Raw genomic sequence first — 14,926 nt, 5'->3', positions numbered from 1 at the left:
TTGACTAATTTACTAAACAGGCTAGGAATCCAACTGTGAATAAGACAAAGTTCTTATTCTCATAGAGTTTGCATTCTATTGGAAAGAGACCAACAGCAAGAAAAAAAAAATCAAATCTGATGTTGGCTGGTGATAAATGTGATAAATAGAAACAAAATGGTAAAAAAAGACAAGGAGAGCTATTCTGTTTATTTATTTTTTAACCTCTCCTTATTTCCTCCACCTCCCAGCCCTTGGTAACCACCTTGCTACTCCTTGTTTCTATGAGTTCAACTTTTTTTTTTTTAAGATATCATAAATAAGTGATACCATGCACTATTCCTCTTTGTCTGGCTTATTTCACTTAGCATAATGCCCTTCAGGTTCATCCATGTTGTCACAAATGACAGGATTTTCTTCTTTTCTAAAGCTGAATAATATTCCTGTGGGGGGGGGGTGTATTTCACATCTTCTTTATCCTTTCATCTATCAACAGACACATACGTTGTTTCTATACCTTGGGTATTGTGATTAATGCTGCTGTAAGCATGGGAGTGCGGATAATTCTCGGAGATAGTGATTTCATTTCCTTTGAATATATACCCAAAAGTGGAATAGCTGGATCATACGGTAATTCTATTTTTAATTCCTTGAGGATACCTCCATACTGTTTTCTATAGTGGCTGCCCCAGGTTACATTCCCACCAACAGTGCACAGGGCTCCCTTTTCTCCACATCCTCACCAACACTTGCTACCTCTTATCTTTTTGATGATAGCCATTATAACAGGTGTGGGATGATATCACCTTGTAGTTTCAATTTGCATTTCCATGATGATGAGTGATGTTGAGCATCTTTTCATGTGTCTGTTGACCACCTGTGTCTTCTTTGGAAAAATGTCTGTTTAGGTCCTGTGCCTATTTTTAATTGGGTTTTTTCTCTTCTTCTTCTTCTTGTTTTTTGGCTACTGAGTTGTAGGAGTTCCTTGCATATTTTGGATATCAACCCCCTCTTATATATATGGTTTGCAATTATTTGATCTCATTCCATAGGTTGCCATTTCATTTTGTTGATGGTTTCCTTTGCTGTGCAAAGCTTCTAAGTTTTTTTATAGTCCCACTTGTTTATTTTTGCTTTTATTGCCTTCACTTTGGTGTCAAGGAGAGCTATTTTAGATAAGATTTTTAGGGCAGGCTTCTCTGTGGAGGTAACATTTGAGGCTACTTGCCTGGTAGACACAGGCTCTATGTTCTTTTGTTAGTAGTAGAACAAGGTGGGAGCTTGTCCCTGTATAGTGGCTGTGATGAGTGACTCAGGTTCCCAAGATGGCTGGCTGGCAGAGGCAGGAAAGCCAAGACTATCTCGCCTGCAGGAAACTTGGCTGTCATAACATTAAGCATTAATCTACTGAGGGAGCTATCTCAGAACACATTGTAGAAATGAAAAGACTTGAGAACCTGGTGCCAAAGCCTCTGAGGGATATCCCAAGCCCTGTCTAGTTCTCATGAGATGTTGCAGAGCCCATGGGAAATGATTTTGTCTTCTGGGTATCTGGGCAGAGGATCTTCTTGATCTTTGTGATTTCAATTACCAGCCGAATCACAGCACAACAGAGAGGACTATAAAATTATTAAATCCAAAGCTTCAAGATTCGTGATCTCAGTTCTGTCACTTACTATCTTGGACAAGCCACTCAAACTATAGTAATTTCCTCATGAATAAAATAGGAGTAATTAATAAGAGTCCTTTTGCTTACCTTCACAAATGGTTGACCAAATATATTAACATATAGTAATATATAATCATATTTTGAAAAATGTGAAGTACAATGACAACATAAATTATTGCTATTGGGGAAAAGTAATCAACATTTATTGAATACTAATAAAGTGCCAGCAGCCCTCTAGATGTTACCTTATTCAATTTTCACAAAATTCCGAAGAGGTGTTATCATCCTTATATTAAAGTCAAGGAATGAGAAGCTCTGAGAGATTGAGAGACTTCGCCAAGGATGCAAAGGCTAGGCAGAGCCAGGATCTGAGCTCAGGCCCACTGTCTTCAGAACTGAAGCCCTCCTCTCCCTAACTCTGTGTCTTCCTGCCTGTGGATGGTCAGCCCATGCTTAGGGTAGACTCTCAGCCCTGAATCACCTCACTCAGAGCTGGGATGTGTGTTCCCCCTCAAATTCCTGGCTCAGCCTTCATGCAAGAACTAAACACCAGCCTCTAACCAGGCCTGTATATGAGTGCCCAGGTCTCCTCTGTCCCCAGCGCTTCTGCTCCATGATGAACCTGCCTCTTGGCTCAGTCTACCACACTGTCTGGTACATTGTGGGGGTGGGGAAGCACTGCACAGCCCACCTGCTCCTTTGGCTGATGGTCTACCATCATCCCCATCTGTGACTGCAGAGCAGAGATATAGCTGGCCTACATCAAGCTGCTCTACGCCCCCAGCCACCACCACATACCTCCCCTGCAATCATTGGTGGTCCTGGTCGCAGCTGGTGGGCAATTTACATCCTCACAGCTGAACAAGAAACCTCAACAGGAACAAACTGGGCTTTGTTGCGTCTGCCTGCCATACTCCTCCCAGCTGGACCGATATTTGAGAATCCATTACAGGAGTTTCATCTTGTGCAATAGCAAAGCAGTGTTAAAAGAAGTAGCCCACAAGTGAATGGGTAGTTACAACTGTGGCCCAGATAATCCCCAAAGTGGATAAACCACAAAGTGAATGAGGCTTTTGTGGATAGATGAGAATTGACACCACCTTCGCCACCTTGTGAGATTGGATGAAGGAAAATGCATTTAAGAAAACTCTCTTGCCTTGAAGCTGGATTCTTTTCTCATCCTGAAGGAGTTAGATGAGGCTTTGTTGAAAAAACAGAATGACTCCCCAAAGGAGGGGGAGTGGGAGAAGTGACAACACTGAGCCCCCAAGAGAAATAGTGACTGCTTTGGTCTTATTTTTAAACCAACTTTTGTGGTTCAAACAAAGCTGGTGAGGACTAGGACTCTCCAGCTTTTTGTATCTCTCTCTCTCCCTGGCAATGAGGAACATGGGCGGTTTCTGAGTGATGCTCAGAATGAAGTGCACAGAGTTCTTGGGTTCCAATCCCGGCTCTACCATTTATTGTACATCTTCAGACAAATTAAGTAATCTCTTTGCACTTTACTCTTTCCATCTGTAAAATGGGGATAATGATCGTCCCACACTCAAAAGGTAACAATACAGATCCATTAAGTTTCTGTGTGGGGAGTACTAAGATCATTGCCCGGCAATAGTTTTAATCGTGTGGGTTTTAGCAATTACTATGCCACTGAAAAATAGGCATGGAGATATTTTTGGATCCAGCTGGTGATTTATGAACCCAGGAGATCCCAAACATCCTAGAAGCGGATCTTAACCACTCCCCACAATTCCTACCTTGTCACTGGCAGGGTCTGCTCAGGCTAGCTGCTGAGTGTAACTCTGGGGTGAGGCACAAATCTTCAGAAATGAAAAGGCTCTTTCCCTTCCTAGCAGCCTTTTGCCATGGGCAAATAATCCCTTTCATCACATTTGACTTTAAGAACTTGGAAAGGCCAAACATTTCAAGGAGCAGGAGTAGGGTCTTCTCCCAGGTTCTCCACTGTGGCAGAGCTGGGGATGTCAGGTGGGATTCCTGACCTGTCAGATGTGCTCTCCAAGGGCCCGAAGCTAAGCGGTGTGGGGGGGGGGGGCTCCATACTCTTCACTATCTCCTGAGCTACAGCCACAAAGAAGAGGTGCTCCAGGGGGCTGAGAGAGGAGCCCTATGGGGTCAGAGGGATATTGCTTCCAAGGAAGCCACCTCAGTCCTTTTCTGGTGACTTTATTTTTTCCCCCCTCCCAGTCTCCAAGGATGGCTGCCCGAGTCCTTCATTCTCACTAAATTAAGCTGATAAAATACAAATGAAAAAGGGGCGGGGGTGGGGAGGAGCGTATGGCACACTCTTACTCTGCATTTTAATAACTTTTGCACTGTGCCTCAGACCATTTTTAATAAGAGATTGACAGATAGTGGTCTCCTTCCCACCCCCACTTGGCACATATCAGGGTCCAGATCAACAGCACCCTTTCGTCTCCTCCAGAACATTCCACTCAGTCCCTCTCTTGGAGGGAGACTGGCCCAGGAATGAGACCCACGCCATTGGAATGATTTGCTGATCTCTTGAGGTTAGTTAAGTCTGGAAATGCACCCCAGCAACCAAAGATACTCCCCAGGGAACTGTACTCCCAGGTAAGCAGCATTCTTGCCTCTGAGCTTTCTGGGGAGCCAGTTATAGAATACAGACAGGTCGCACTTACAGGGGCAATGGTATTTAGTCAGTTAACCTTCCCCCAGGGTGCCTGGGCACTCTGGCCCAGAAGCCCATGTAAGATTGAGAAAAGTTGGCAGCAAGATGAAAAGAGGGGAGGGTACAAGTCACTGCCCACCTTCCCAATGTACTTGGCCCTGCAGCCAGGCTCAGGCCCCTGATGTCTCCCCCATCCCTGGGGAGAATAGATATCAAAGTAGCCAAGTAACCTGACCTTTACCCTCCAAATGTACCTTTTCTGCTATAGACACTTCCATCAAGAGAGAGCTATATGGACTGAAGACCCTCTGTGAACCTTGATGTACAAAATGACATCTCATTTAACCCACACAGGGATTCTAAGAGGAACTGTTTACCCCATTTCATGGGCCAGGCCAGTAAGGCTCAGAGAAGTCAAGCGACTTCCCCAAGGCCACATAGCCAGTAAGTGGCAAGGCCAGGATTCAAATGCTGGTTTATCAGGATGTCGCTGAACATTTCTGCCAGCCCCGAGTGGGCAGTGATGGGATACAAGGCAGGTGGGGGGCGAGGGGGGGCATGCCAGGCAGGGGGCAGGTCTGCACAGGCTTTGCAGTCTCGTTGCCATATCCCACCTGGAGCTCCGAGGAGCAGAAATCTGGCAGCTTCCGAGGTGGATGAAAAGCCAACCTTCCTCAAATTGTTTTATTTAAAAGCCAGACTCCTGACTGTTTGAAGCCGCTTGATTTTGGCAGTGCTTTTTCCTTTTTCTCTTTTTTCTCTCTGCTTTTAAACAGCCCTCAGAGATAAGGGGAACGTGCAGTTGCTGGGGGCTGCGCTTGCAGGTGTGTAGAAGACCCGTTGCTCCCACCTCGCGGCTGGGCCTGCAGCCGGGCCGCGTGGACACCAGTAGGTACGTGCACACCTGTGCTCTCAGTGGGAGAAAGGTGGCAAGCCCTGAGCCCCTCTGCACCTAAAGTATAGATACAGATGAAGTCTTTTGCTTTTATAGTGAGTTTCACCAGCATTAAACTTCATTTATATCTCTATAAATATAGACGGCTTTGAACGGGAGGCTTTATGGCTGGGTTTATAAGTTCTAGCTCCCCGTGGCACAGACTTGGGTCACCGTGAGGAGACGGCCCCTTTATAGACAGCGTGGCCTCTGCCCTTTCCGACATGACCATTTGCAGGGCTCTCATCCGGTATTCCTGCCCTCGCCCCTTCTGCTGGCAGGGGGGCCTCCCTGGCCCTGGCCCTGCCCTCTCCCTAGCTCCTCTTTACCCTCCCCTACACTCACAGCTGGCCAGGTGGAGGGGCATGGTGCTGTGAGCCGATTTCCTCTCCGCATCTGTCCCTTGGTCAAGGGCCCCACTGCCGACCTGGGGATAGGCTGGAAAGGCTGGCAAAACCTGGTTTATTAAGGTATATGTTTTACAGAAATCCATTTAGATAAACAGACCATCCTCACAGATGCCGGCGCACGGTGGCTACGGGGTTTACAATACTTCACGAGGCAGGCAGCAGCTTCTCTCCTGATGCACTTGCGGAGATAAATTCAAGGTAATCTATATAAACTCAAGCCTTTGAAATTGCATACCGTCAAAAAATTCAAACAATTACTCTAGCCCAGCCAGGAGGTGGCTGTTAGATGTTCTTCTTATGGAAAACAGAATTATAAGGGAAGGGAAAATGTTTCATAAATAAAACTCAGAATGGCAGAAGAAGCTGGAGGGAGGGAAAGGCAAGAGAAAAGGAATCCAAAGTTCACCATCCCCAGCTGAGTGCAGAATGGGGCTCAAACATCCAGTGTCTCCTTAAGGCTCGAATTCATTTTAGTCCAGTACAATTTCCAGGTAATTTAATTGGCAAAAGGCATCTTTCAGATATTTTTAAATCTCAGCCTGCCAAGTTCTTGGTGCTGAAGGAGGAGGAGAAAAAAAATAGCCAACACACTCTCTTAAGGTCAAGGTGTTGTAAAACAAGGGCCAACCCCAACCATTAGCACTTGAGGAGAATGTAAAATCCAGGTCAGCCCAGATAATTGTTAGCTTGTTAAAACACAAGTACCCCAGACTGCACCCAAGCCCTAGGACCCAGGAATTTGCAAGTGGCTCAATCATTCATGCTTCAGGCCAGGCGCTGTCCTAGGTACTGTACTTCTGGCCCATTTAATTTTCATAAGAAGTCCTTAAAGAAGATCCGATGAGTTCTGTAGGCTTTTGGGGGATGGGAGGATAGCATAGTAGAGGCGGTGCTGATTAGGAACCTCAGATTAAGACAGGTTAAGTAATGGCCCAAAGGCACAAGGTCAGACACGGTAGAGCAGGAATTTGAAGCCAAGTTTCCTGGTCATAATGTCCCAGGTCTTTCTATTTGTAGCACATGTATGGCCCCAAGGAGGAGAATATGGCTAAAACAGAAGCTGCAGAAAACAGTGAAAAGAATTGGGCTCTATTTCAAAAAGATTGTGTTTAAAACCAGTCCTGCCATCATCTAGCTGTGTGTCCTCAGGCAAGCTATTCAACCTCTCTGAATTTAGATTTCTTGCCCTCATGTCTTCTGTATTCTATTTGAAGTCAAGTTATGCAATGATCAGGTTCTCCCTTTCTCATTTGGCTAGAGGAGGTTTTCCTTGCCCCTGTTCTTCAAGATTAAATAAGAGAAGGTACATATAGCACCTAACACAGAGCCCTTCACATGACAACCTCCTTTAAATGAGAACTATTTTTTTCCCATTTCTGTGAGAATCAAATAAGATACTATACTGTACAGCTGGTAGAGTGCCTGGCCTATTGTGAACTTTCCATTAATAGTTTATTATTATTATTATTATTATTATTATTATTACTGAACTAGAGAAACAAATGTGGGAACTCTGATACACAGGTTGAGCAGAACCAACAGTAAATGAGCAAGATTTTATTGAGCTTTGCTGTATGCCAGGCCCTGTGCTGGGCTCTTTCAGCCATAATAGAATCAGTAAATCTAGGTGGAGAGGCACCTAGATTTTTACATATAAAGATTAGCAACAGAGAGAGAAGCATATTGGAATAGTCCTATTCTTAACTCATTAAAACTACACTATACTAAAAAGAAGGGGGGTTAGCAATAATGCAGGATGTAAACCCCCTCTGAAGATGCTTAAGAGAAATCACAATGAAGCCATCATTCGTTGCCACAAAGGGATGATAAAGGCAACATAAGAAAGTGATTAAGGCACAGATTTTGAACCAGATCTATCACTACCTAGTTGTAAAAAGTTGAACAAGTCACCATGCCTCAGTTTTCTCATCTGTAAATTGGGGATAACAGTGTATGTCGCAGTGTTTTAACCACTAAATGATATAAAGTGTTTAAAGTGTTTATGGTTAGCAATAATAGCAAATATTTATTAAGGGTCTTCTCTGTGTCATGCATTTGGTGGAAACTCATAGAAAACACTCACTCAATGTTGACTGGTGTTATCATTAAGCAATAGAAAGATCCAAGTTGCCAGGGACCAGAGGTATGAATTTTTAGGTGAACTAAAATCAAAAACCAAATTCCATCCCAGAGACATTACTAAACTGTTATCAAGCATTAGCTAATCTGGATTGATACTGTCCTGGGATCAGTGTTCTAGGCTTTTCCTCTTTTGTCTTTTTTATACCATATAATATGATAAAGACACACCCAGATTTTAAAAACCATGACTTCCTTATGAATCCTGGCAATAACCTTTTATTGAATCACCTACAGCTACAGCATAAGATGTTATTATAAGAGCCAAGTGGGGGTGAGCTTGAAAGTGCCCTGTTCTAAGGACAGAGGTCCCTTAGGAGATCAGAGCTAAGATCCTTAGGAAATTGTAATGAGTCTATTGGCTTATTTGTCCCTGACCCCAGAACTCCTTCTCCCAACATATAGTCTCACCATTATAATGCATAAGCTAGGAAGGAACCAGAAATGTGCCCATAAGAGTGAGGGCTATGTTTCCCCCTATCTCCCAATATCTCTCTGGGATAAGACTAGGGCCCTTTAGCTGGTGAAGAGAGGAGAGTTTAGGATCCCAGTCTGCTTGAACTGCATCTGTTGTACACTTAACAGTGAGGGCCAGAGTGTAGAAATCAGTCCCAGCTGAAAAGGGCTGGGGGAAGGGGTGCTGTGCACCAACCCTCTATTTATCCTCTTTGATTTTCCTCTAGGAAACCACCTGTGTAGTCCTCAGAGGGAAAGGGAAGAATTTCAACCCCAGTGGGAGCTATTACCAGATAGTCTCCCTTCCCACTTGGTTGGAGAGTAAAACAGAAGCAATTGACTGTAATTTAAAAAGCAGAAGAGGAAGCAACCCAATTGTCCATCAGTGACTGAATGGATAAACAAAATGTGATACTACATACACAAAATGGAATGTTATTCAGCCTTAAAAAGGAATGAAGTTCTGACACATGCTACAACATAAATGGATGTTGAAGACATCGTGCGAAGTGTTATAACCCAGTTACATAAGGAAAAATACAGTATAATTCTATTTATAGGAGGTATCATGTCCGATTCATGCAGACAGAAAGTAGAGTGGTGGTTGCCAGGGGCTGGGGGTAAGAGGGGTATGATGGAGAGTTATTGTGGAGATCCATTCTTCAATGGGTATAGTGTTTCAGTTTAGGAAGATGGAAACATTCTGGAGATGGATGGTGGTGATGGTTGTACAACGACGTAAATGTACCTAATGCCTCTAAAGTGTACACTCAAAAATGACTAAAATGGTAAGTTTTATGTCATGTATACTTTATCACAAGGAAACAAAAAAGGGAAAGAAGAGGGTAAGGCTGTTTAAACTCCTTTTGCCAACTGACATACTGGTTACTTCCTATGTTCTAAATAGATCAATACAGGTCTAGTCCAAAGTCATATTTCAAGGTAAAGATGTAGTGATTCGTATACACTGTTGGAAATAGCTTTTAAAAACCTATTCCAATTCCCCTTCCCACTGAACTTGTTCTTAAGATGAAACTCCATTTAGGTGGGGAATCTCATCTGATCTTTTTTAACATGGCCTTTAGTTAACAAGGCAAAGGTATGTCTCTACACTTCTCCCAAATCATCTACTGGAATTGGCTTTGCGGAAATCATTCAAATTTTGAATTTCTGCACAACTTCTACCTAGACATTAATAAATCTTCACTGTGATTGTCTTCTAACTTTCCATGGCCAGTGGCTTAGCAACCTACACTCCACCCTGTGGGAATCCTGGCTGGGAGAGCCGATCAGGAAGGAGACTTCCCATAAATGAGCTGGCTGGATGCATTCTGTGGGTAGGCAATCCCACAAACAAGCAGAATTGGGAAGAAGGTGTTCAACAGAGTCCCTGAGTGAAGGAAAGCAAAGTACATGTTTGCCCACTAAACATGTTAACTGCTCTATGACCTACTTAGACAAATTTTGAGGCCTGTTAAAGTCCCTAACTTACTGCCAGAAACCCTAATCTGTTAGTTGAAGACCTCATATTCATATTGTGCTAATTCCCCATCTATATTCAACATTCCCTGAACAGGGATCCCTGGGTGGCGCAGCGGTTTGGCGCCTGCCTTTGGCCCAGGGCACGATCCTGGAGACCCGGGATCGAATCCCACATCAGGCTCCCGGTGCATGGAGCCTGCTTCTCCCTCTGCCTATGTCTCTGCCTCTCTCTCTCTCTGTAACTATCATAAATAAATTAAAAAAAAAATCAGTCAACATTCCCTGAACATAGAGTATCTACAGATACAGAGTCAGAGAAAACTGGACAGGCAGGGTGACAGGACTAATTATGTAGGAGGTATGTGTGTTTGTGTGTGTGCGTGCATGTGCATGCCTGTGCGTGTATTTTTTTCCCACCAAAGTCATCAAAATCTCTGATAATTTATTGCTCCTTCATAGTAAAACTAGAAGAGACTCTTTACCCTGGCCTACAATCAGGGATGAGAGGGGCATCTTGCTGTCTCAGTGGGTTAAACATTGCCATCAGCACAGGTCCTGATCCCAAGGTCCTGGGATCAAGCCCTGAGTCAGGCTCCTTGCTCAGCAAGGAGTCTGCTTCTCCCTCTGCTCCTCCCTCTGCTTATGCTTGTTCATGCTTGCTCATGCTTGCAAATGGGCACACACACACTCTCTCTGAAATACATAAAGAAAATCTTAAAAAAAAAAAAAAAACTCCTAAGGAAAAAAACAACCAACCAGGGATGGGAGTGGAATGGATATCCCTGAATGAAGCTATAAGGATATCATAGTACATGAGTCACCCCAGAGTCTTCTGGTCCTAAAACTACTCTTGAATAAGGAGGAACAGCAACCTCCTCAACCAAGACCTTTGTGGATGGCATAAGCCATCCATTTTTCATGGCATAAGCACAATCACAGTGACCTTTCCTTTCCCTTTCCCTAGTAAGTTTACACAGGTACTCTTTCCTCACCTCACCCTCCTTGAGCCCAGATGGGCTCCACTCATCAGGTGACCAGCCACCTGAATGCTCAATTCCAAGTTTTTAATAGAAATTTCAACATCATCTCCATGTACTGTACCATCTCCATGCACTGTACCATCAAATAACAGGTCAGCTCAGAGGCAGAAACCTGCAAGGGTTCCTATTTGGATTTGGTTGTGGCTTGCACACACCCACACACACTTACACACTTGAAATGACCACTTGACTTTCTAACTCCATGACCATAAATTTGGATGAGGAATGCACCCTTCTCCCACTCTCTCAACCACCCAGTAACAATAGCCTCAGACCTCTTAAATGTTCTCTTAAAACTCTACTATAGTCCACATGACCATCTATTAAACAACACATTAAGCAATGTATATTTCCACTACAAAAAGTAGCAGTGAAAGCCATGGTGAGAGAAGTCAGAAAGTGATGGTGTTGGGGGAGGGAAAGAGAGGAGAAAGAAGAACAAGGGAAATCTTATATATTGTGTTTGGTTTAGTAGCTAAATAGGTGTATGCAGTTGTCAAAACTTACTAGTATCAATACTTAAGATCAGTACATTTTATTATATGCAAGCTATACCTGAATTTTTAAAAATGTGATATTGACACTCTCCAGGTAAAAGATGGCAACCCACAGTTGTGGAGAATAGGGCAGGATGCCAACCTTTTCTTTTTCTCCACCTTTCTTGACATCTCTCATCTCCCCCAGATCTGAAAGGCAACCCAGCAGAGTCTCCTCTGCTCCATGAGGGGGGATAGATATGAAAACACAGTGGCTTTCTCTCCAAAATGCTGGCCAGATGTGAAGACTAGAGCCACCAGGGGAGCAGAGATTCTTGGATGTGGGTGGGCTTGCATCCAGCCTCCCACTCCTCTCCTGGGGTTTCTATAGGTGCTCAGAACTCAGCCCTCCCCTAGTCATCCTCCCCACATTCTGAGCCACAGAAGACTCATGCTACTCCCAGAGAAGGCTCAGAAGAGAGAAAAGTCATCAAATACCTAAAACCAAAATATCCATGGCAATGTGTCCTCAAAGGATGCCTTTAACTAGGACAAAGTGAATGTGGCAATCAAGTGCATGACCTCAGTCCAGCCTAGAGGCCACCAGCTGGGTGTTCTCTTTTTACAGTAAGTCCAGAGAGCTCTTCACCTGGCTCCTAGTCATCTTCTTTGTTGAGGACTGAAGGCCAGAAATACCTTGAGATTCTCTTGATTCTCATTCTTCACCAGGGAGAAGCCACTGCTCTACACTGAGTTCACTAAAAGGTCTTGGTTGCAAATCTGTCCACTGGGGAGCAATACATCTCTGCTCTCCCTCACATGAGCATCTCTGCATTTCACAGGTGATGAAATATTAGGAGACCAGAAGTTCTATTTCCGCTTTTGCTACCCTCTAGCCTAGCACTTTAAATGCCTATGTCTCCCCATTTATTAAATGGGCCCAGTAATGACATGGAGCACTTCTTTCAGAGAGAATTTAAGGGCATTAATGAGATAATGACCACTAAGTATGGTGACTTCAGTAACAAATGGTGGCTTTGGATAGGGTCCACTGCAAGGGCATGAATTTCTTTTAAACCTTCAGGGATATGTCATGCAGAAATCTATCCACTTTCTTTTTCAAACTGGAAAATTTCAAGGATGAGAGGAGTTGGGAGAGTTGAAATATCAATGAGTCAATGTTGGTTTCTGATGCTCTGCTTTGTCTATTTCAATCTTTTTTCCCTACCATTAAAACATGTGATTTCACTATTTTGCTCACTGCATTCCACTTTCTGCCATTCTAGGGAGATGCTGGGATTTCTGGATTCAATGGCAAACATAGTCAGAAAAAACTCAACTGCAGTGTCATTTCACTCGGAACTATGTGTCTCACCCAGAAGACTCCCCAACCAGACAGAGGCAGAGAGTATTTTTTTTCAGTTTGGAGGAGGGGCCCAGAATGCTAAATTAAAAGCAAAACACAGAGACACCACCTTAGGGTTCACTGGGGGTTGGAAGGAGGGAAACCACCTATTCTGACTCTTAAAGAAAGTGACCAGAAGTTTAAATGATTAGGGGCCAATTCAAGACAAAGTTTACTCTTACCAGAAGCCACATCTCTTTAAAATTCCCCTTGGCATGCTGGCTTCATGGAAACATGGATGATTGAAGGAAGTCCCCAACACCACTTGTTGAATGACCCCACCCAAACAGCTGTGGGTGAGACAGAAGGGCAGGGGGGTGCAGACAGATAGTGTCACCAAGGCAAAACCAAAACAGATGCAGGGAATTGATTTAATATATTTCTGAGGGGCAGGAAGCAGAAGAGACAGAGCAGTACCTTTCCAAAAAAAAAGTAGCAATGAAGTTAAAGCAATGATGAGCCCATCTGTGGAATCTAAGTACTGGAGGACATAGCACTACATCAAGCCTTTTTGAGTCAGGACTGGTCTAGGTTCTCTTCTGCTTCCCCAGATGTAAGGAGACAAGCCTGTCTCCTGAGCTGTCTTTCACAGGCAGAAAAAAAAAAGGACAGAACAGATTTTGTCCTCTTTCCAACCACACATAGTCAAAGATAAAAAAAAAAAAAAAAAAAAAAAAAAGTCCTGCCTCCTTGTAAATGTAGTATAATCCACATTGACCACCTCTCTAAAGCTCAAGACATTGACACTTTACTACAACCATTGAAGTCAGGGGGATCTCAGCCCCCAAAACTACCCCAACCTGATGCTCACCTGTTGTACCTGCCCACTTACCACAGATTTACACCAGGAGAGAAAGTGAAAGGTCAGATTGGGCTCTCTTCACAACAAGAACCCAGAGATCCTAGGGAAATTGACATTTAAAAAGCCACCTCTTCCAAGCTCTCACAGAGGAGCATAACTTTTAACTCTACCCCCACTCCCAACCCCCTCAGGCTTCATTTGCAACACTTTCCCTCCGTGGTTTGTCCGGAAAGAGTTAAAGAAGGTGCATGGCTAATTCCCCCAAACCCTCCCTCTTATCTACATAGAAAAAGAACAGCCCTACACAGAGACACACAGGAACCCATTGGCAATTTAACTCAGCCCTCACCTATCTTATGCAACAGCACACAGACACACAAACACACACACACACACACACACACACACACACACACACGAAGGCCAGAGTCCACATCCCCCTTTAATTTGTTAGAAACCTACGCAGAACCCGGCTCCACTGGCAGCTGTAAGATAGATGTAACCTTAGTGCCAAGCGCCTTGCAGGAACACACAGACACACAGGAACCAAAAATGCATCTCATAGCTCTCCGTGGTGCTGAAATCACGCTAGCAGGGATATCGAAGGAGAGCAAGTGCGCTGGACTTACCCGGCTGAGGGTGGGCGGCAGGGGAGCGAGAGGAGCTTCCTGCGAAGAGAATTCTTGTCTGTGCGGCTGGAACCAGCTGATGCGCTCACCTAGAGAACCCACCTCTCTCCCTTTTCTTCCCTTCCTCCTTTTCTGGGAGGAAGAGAGGAGGCTCCACGAAAGAAATGAAACCCAAGCTGACAGGGCTAGAGTGGAAGGAGAAAGAGGAGGCAACAAAAATAAGATTAAAAAGTCAGGTGGCTTTACTCCACTGGTGGTAATTCCTTGGGTCAGGGGGGACCCCTCTTTTCTCGTTTTCTGTGTCTGTGCCTTTCTCCGTCTCTGCGTGTTGAGCCAACAGCCTTAGCACAGTAGGTTCCTGCCTCTGACGTGAGAGACAAGGAAGCCTGGGACTGCTTTGCTGTCTCTCTCTCACGCGCTCTCTCTTTTCCCCTCTTGCTGAAATTTCAGCAGCATGATATTTTTTTTTTAAGCCTTCGTTTTTTCCATCCCCCTACAAGCAGCCCCCTAGTGGACAGAAAAGAAAAGTATCCTGAGTCCTCTTGAACAGTGCAGATTCAGACACAGGAGCAATCTTCGTACTCACAAACTCTTGGGGACTGCTTTTGCACAGATAGGGTCCTACATAGCCAGTCTTCTTTCTGGCCAACCCAGATAGGAAGAGAGGGGGAAGCAAAGGGAGAGGGAGAAGTCAGGAGCTTTTGCAGATTCTTTGTCCACAATTGCAGAAGTAAAGGGTGGAATGAGGGTGGGGGAAGTGGTTGGGGAGAGAATGTTTTTTGAAAGATGAGTTGTGGGGGGTCTCAAGTGCTTTAAGGTCATGACTCAGCATGACACCCTTTGAATAGTCAGAGT

At 44.3% G+C, this 14,926-nt stretch overlaps 1 protein-coding gene across 1 annotated transcript in view; it reads right to left on the bottom strand.

Annotated features, from left to right (window-relative positions):
- The window catches only part of TNR (tenascin R), a 409,832-nt gene extending 395,321 nt beyond the window's left edge, over nt 1–14,511 (bottom strand). The window contains 1 exon segment of the mRNA XM_038542431.1: nt 14,072–14,511. The gene's annotated coding sequence lies outside the window, so the exon portion shown is untranslated.
- Nucleotides 14,512–14,926: the final 415 nt, after the last annotated feature.

The sequence above is a fragment of the Canis lupus genome, chromosome 7, assembly GCF_011100685.1.
Source record: "Canis lupus familiaris isolate Mischka breed German Shepherd chromosome 7, alternate assembly UU_Cfam_GSD_1.0, whole genome shotgun sequence".
Lineage (NCBI taxonomy): Eukaryota > Metazoa > Chordata > Mammalia > Carnivora > Canidae > Canis > Canis lupus.
This window is presented reverse-complemented; position numbering and strand designations above follow the sequence as displayed.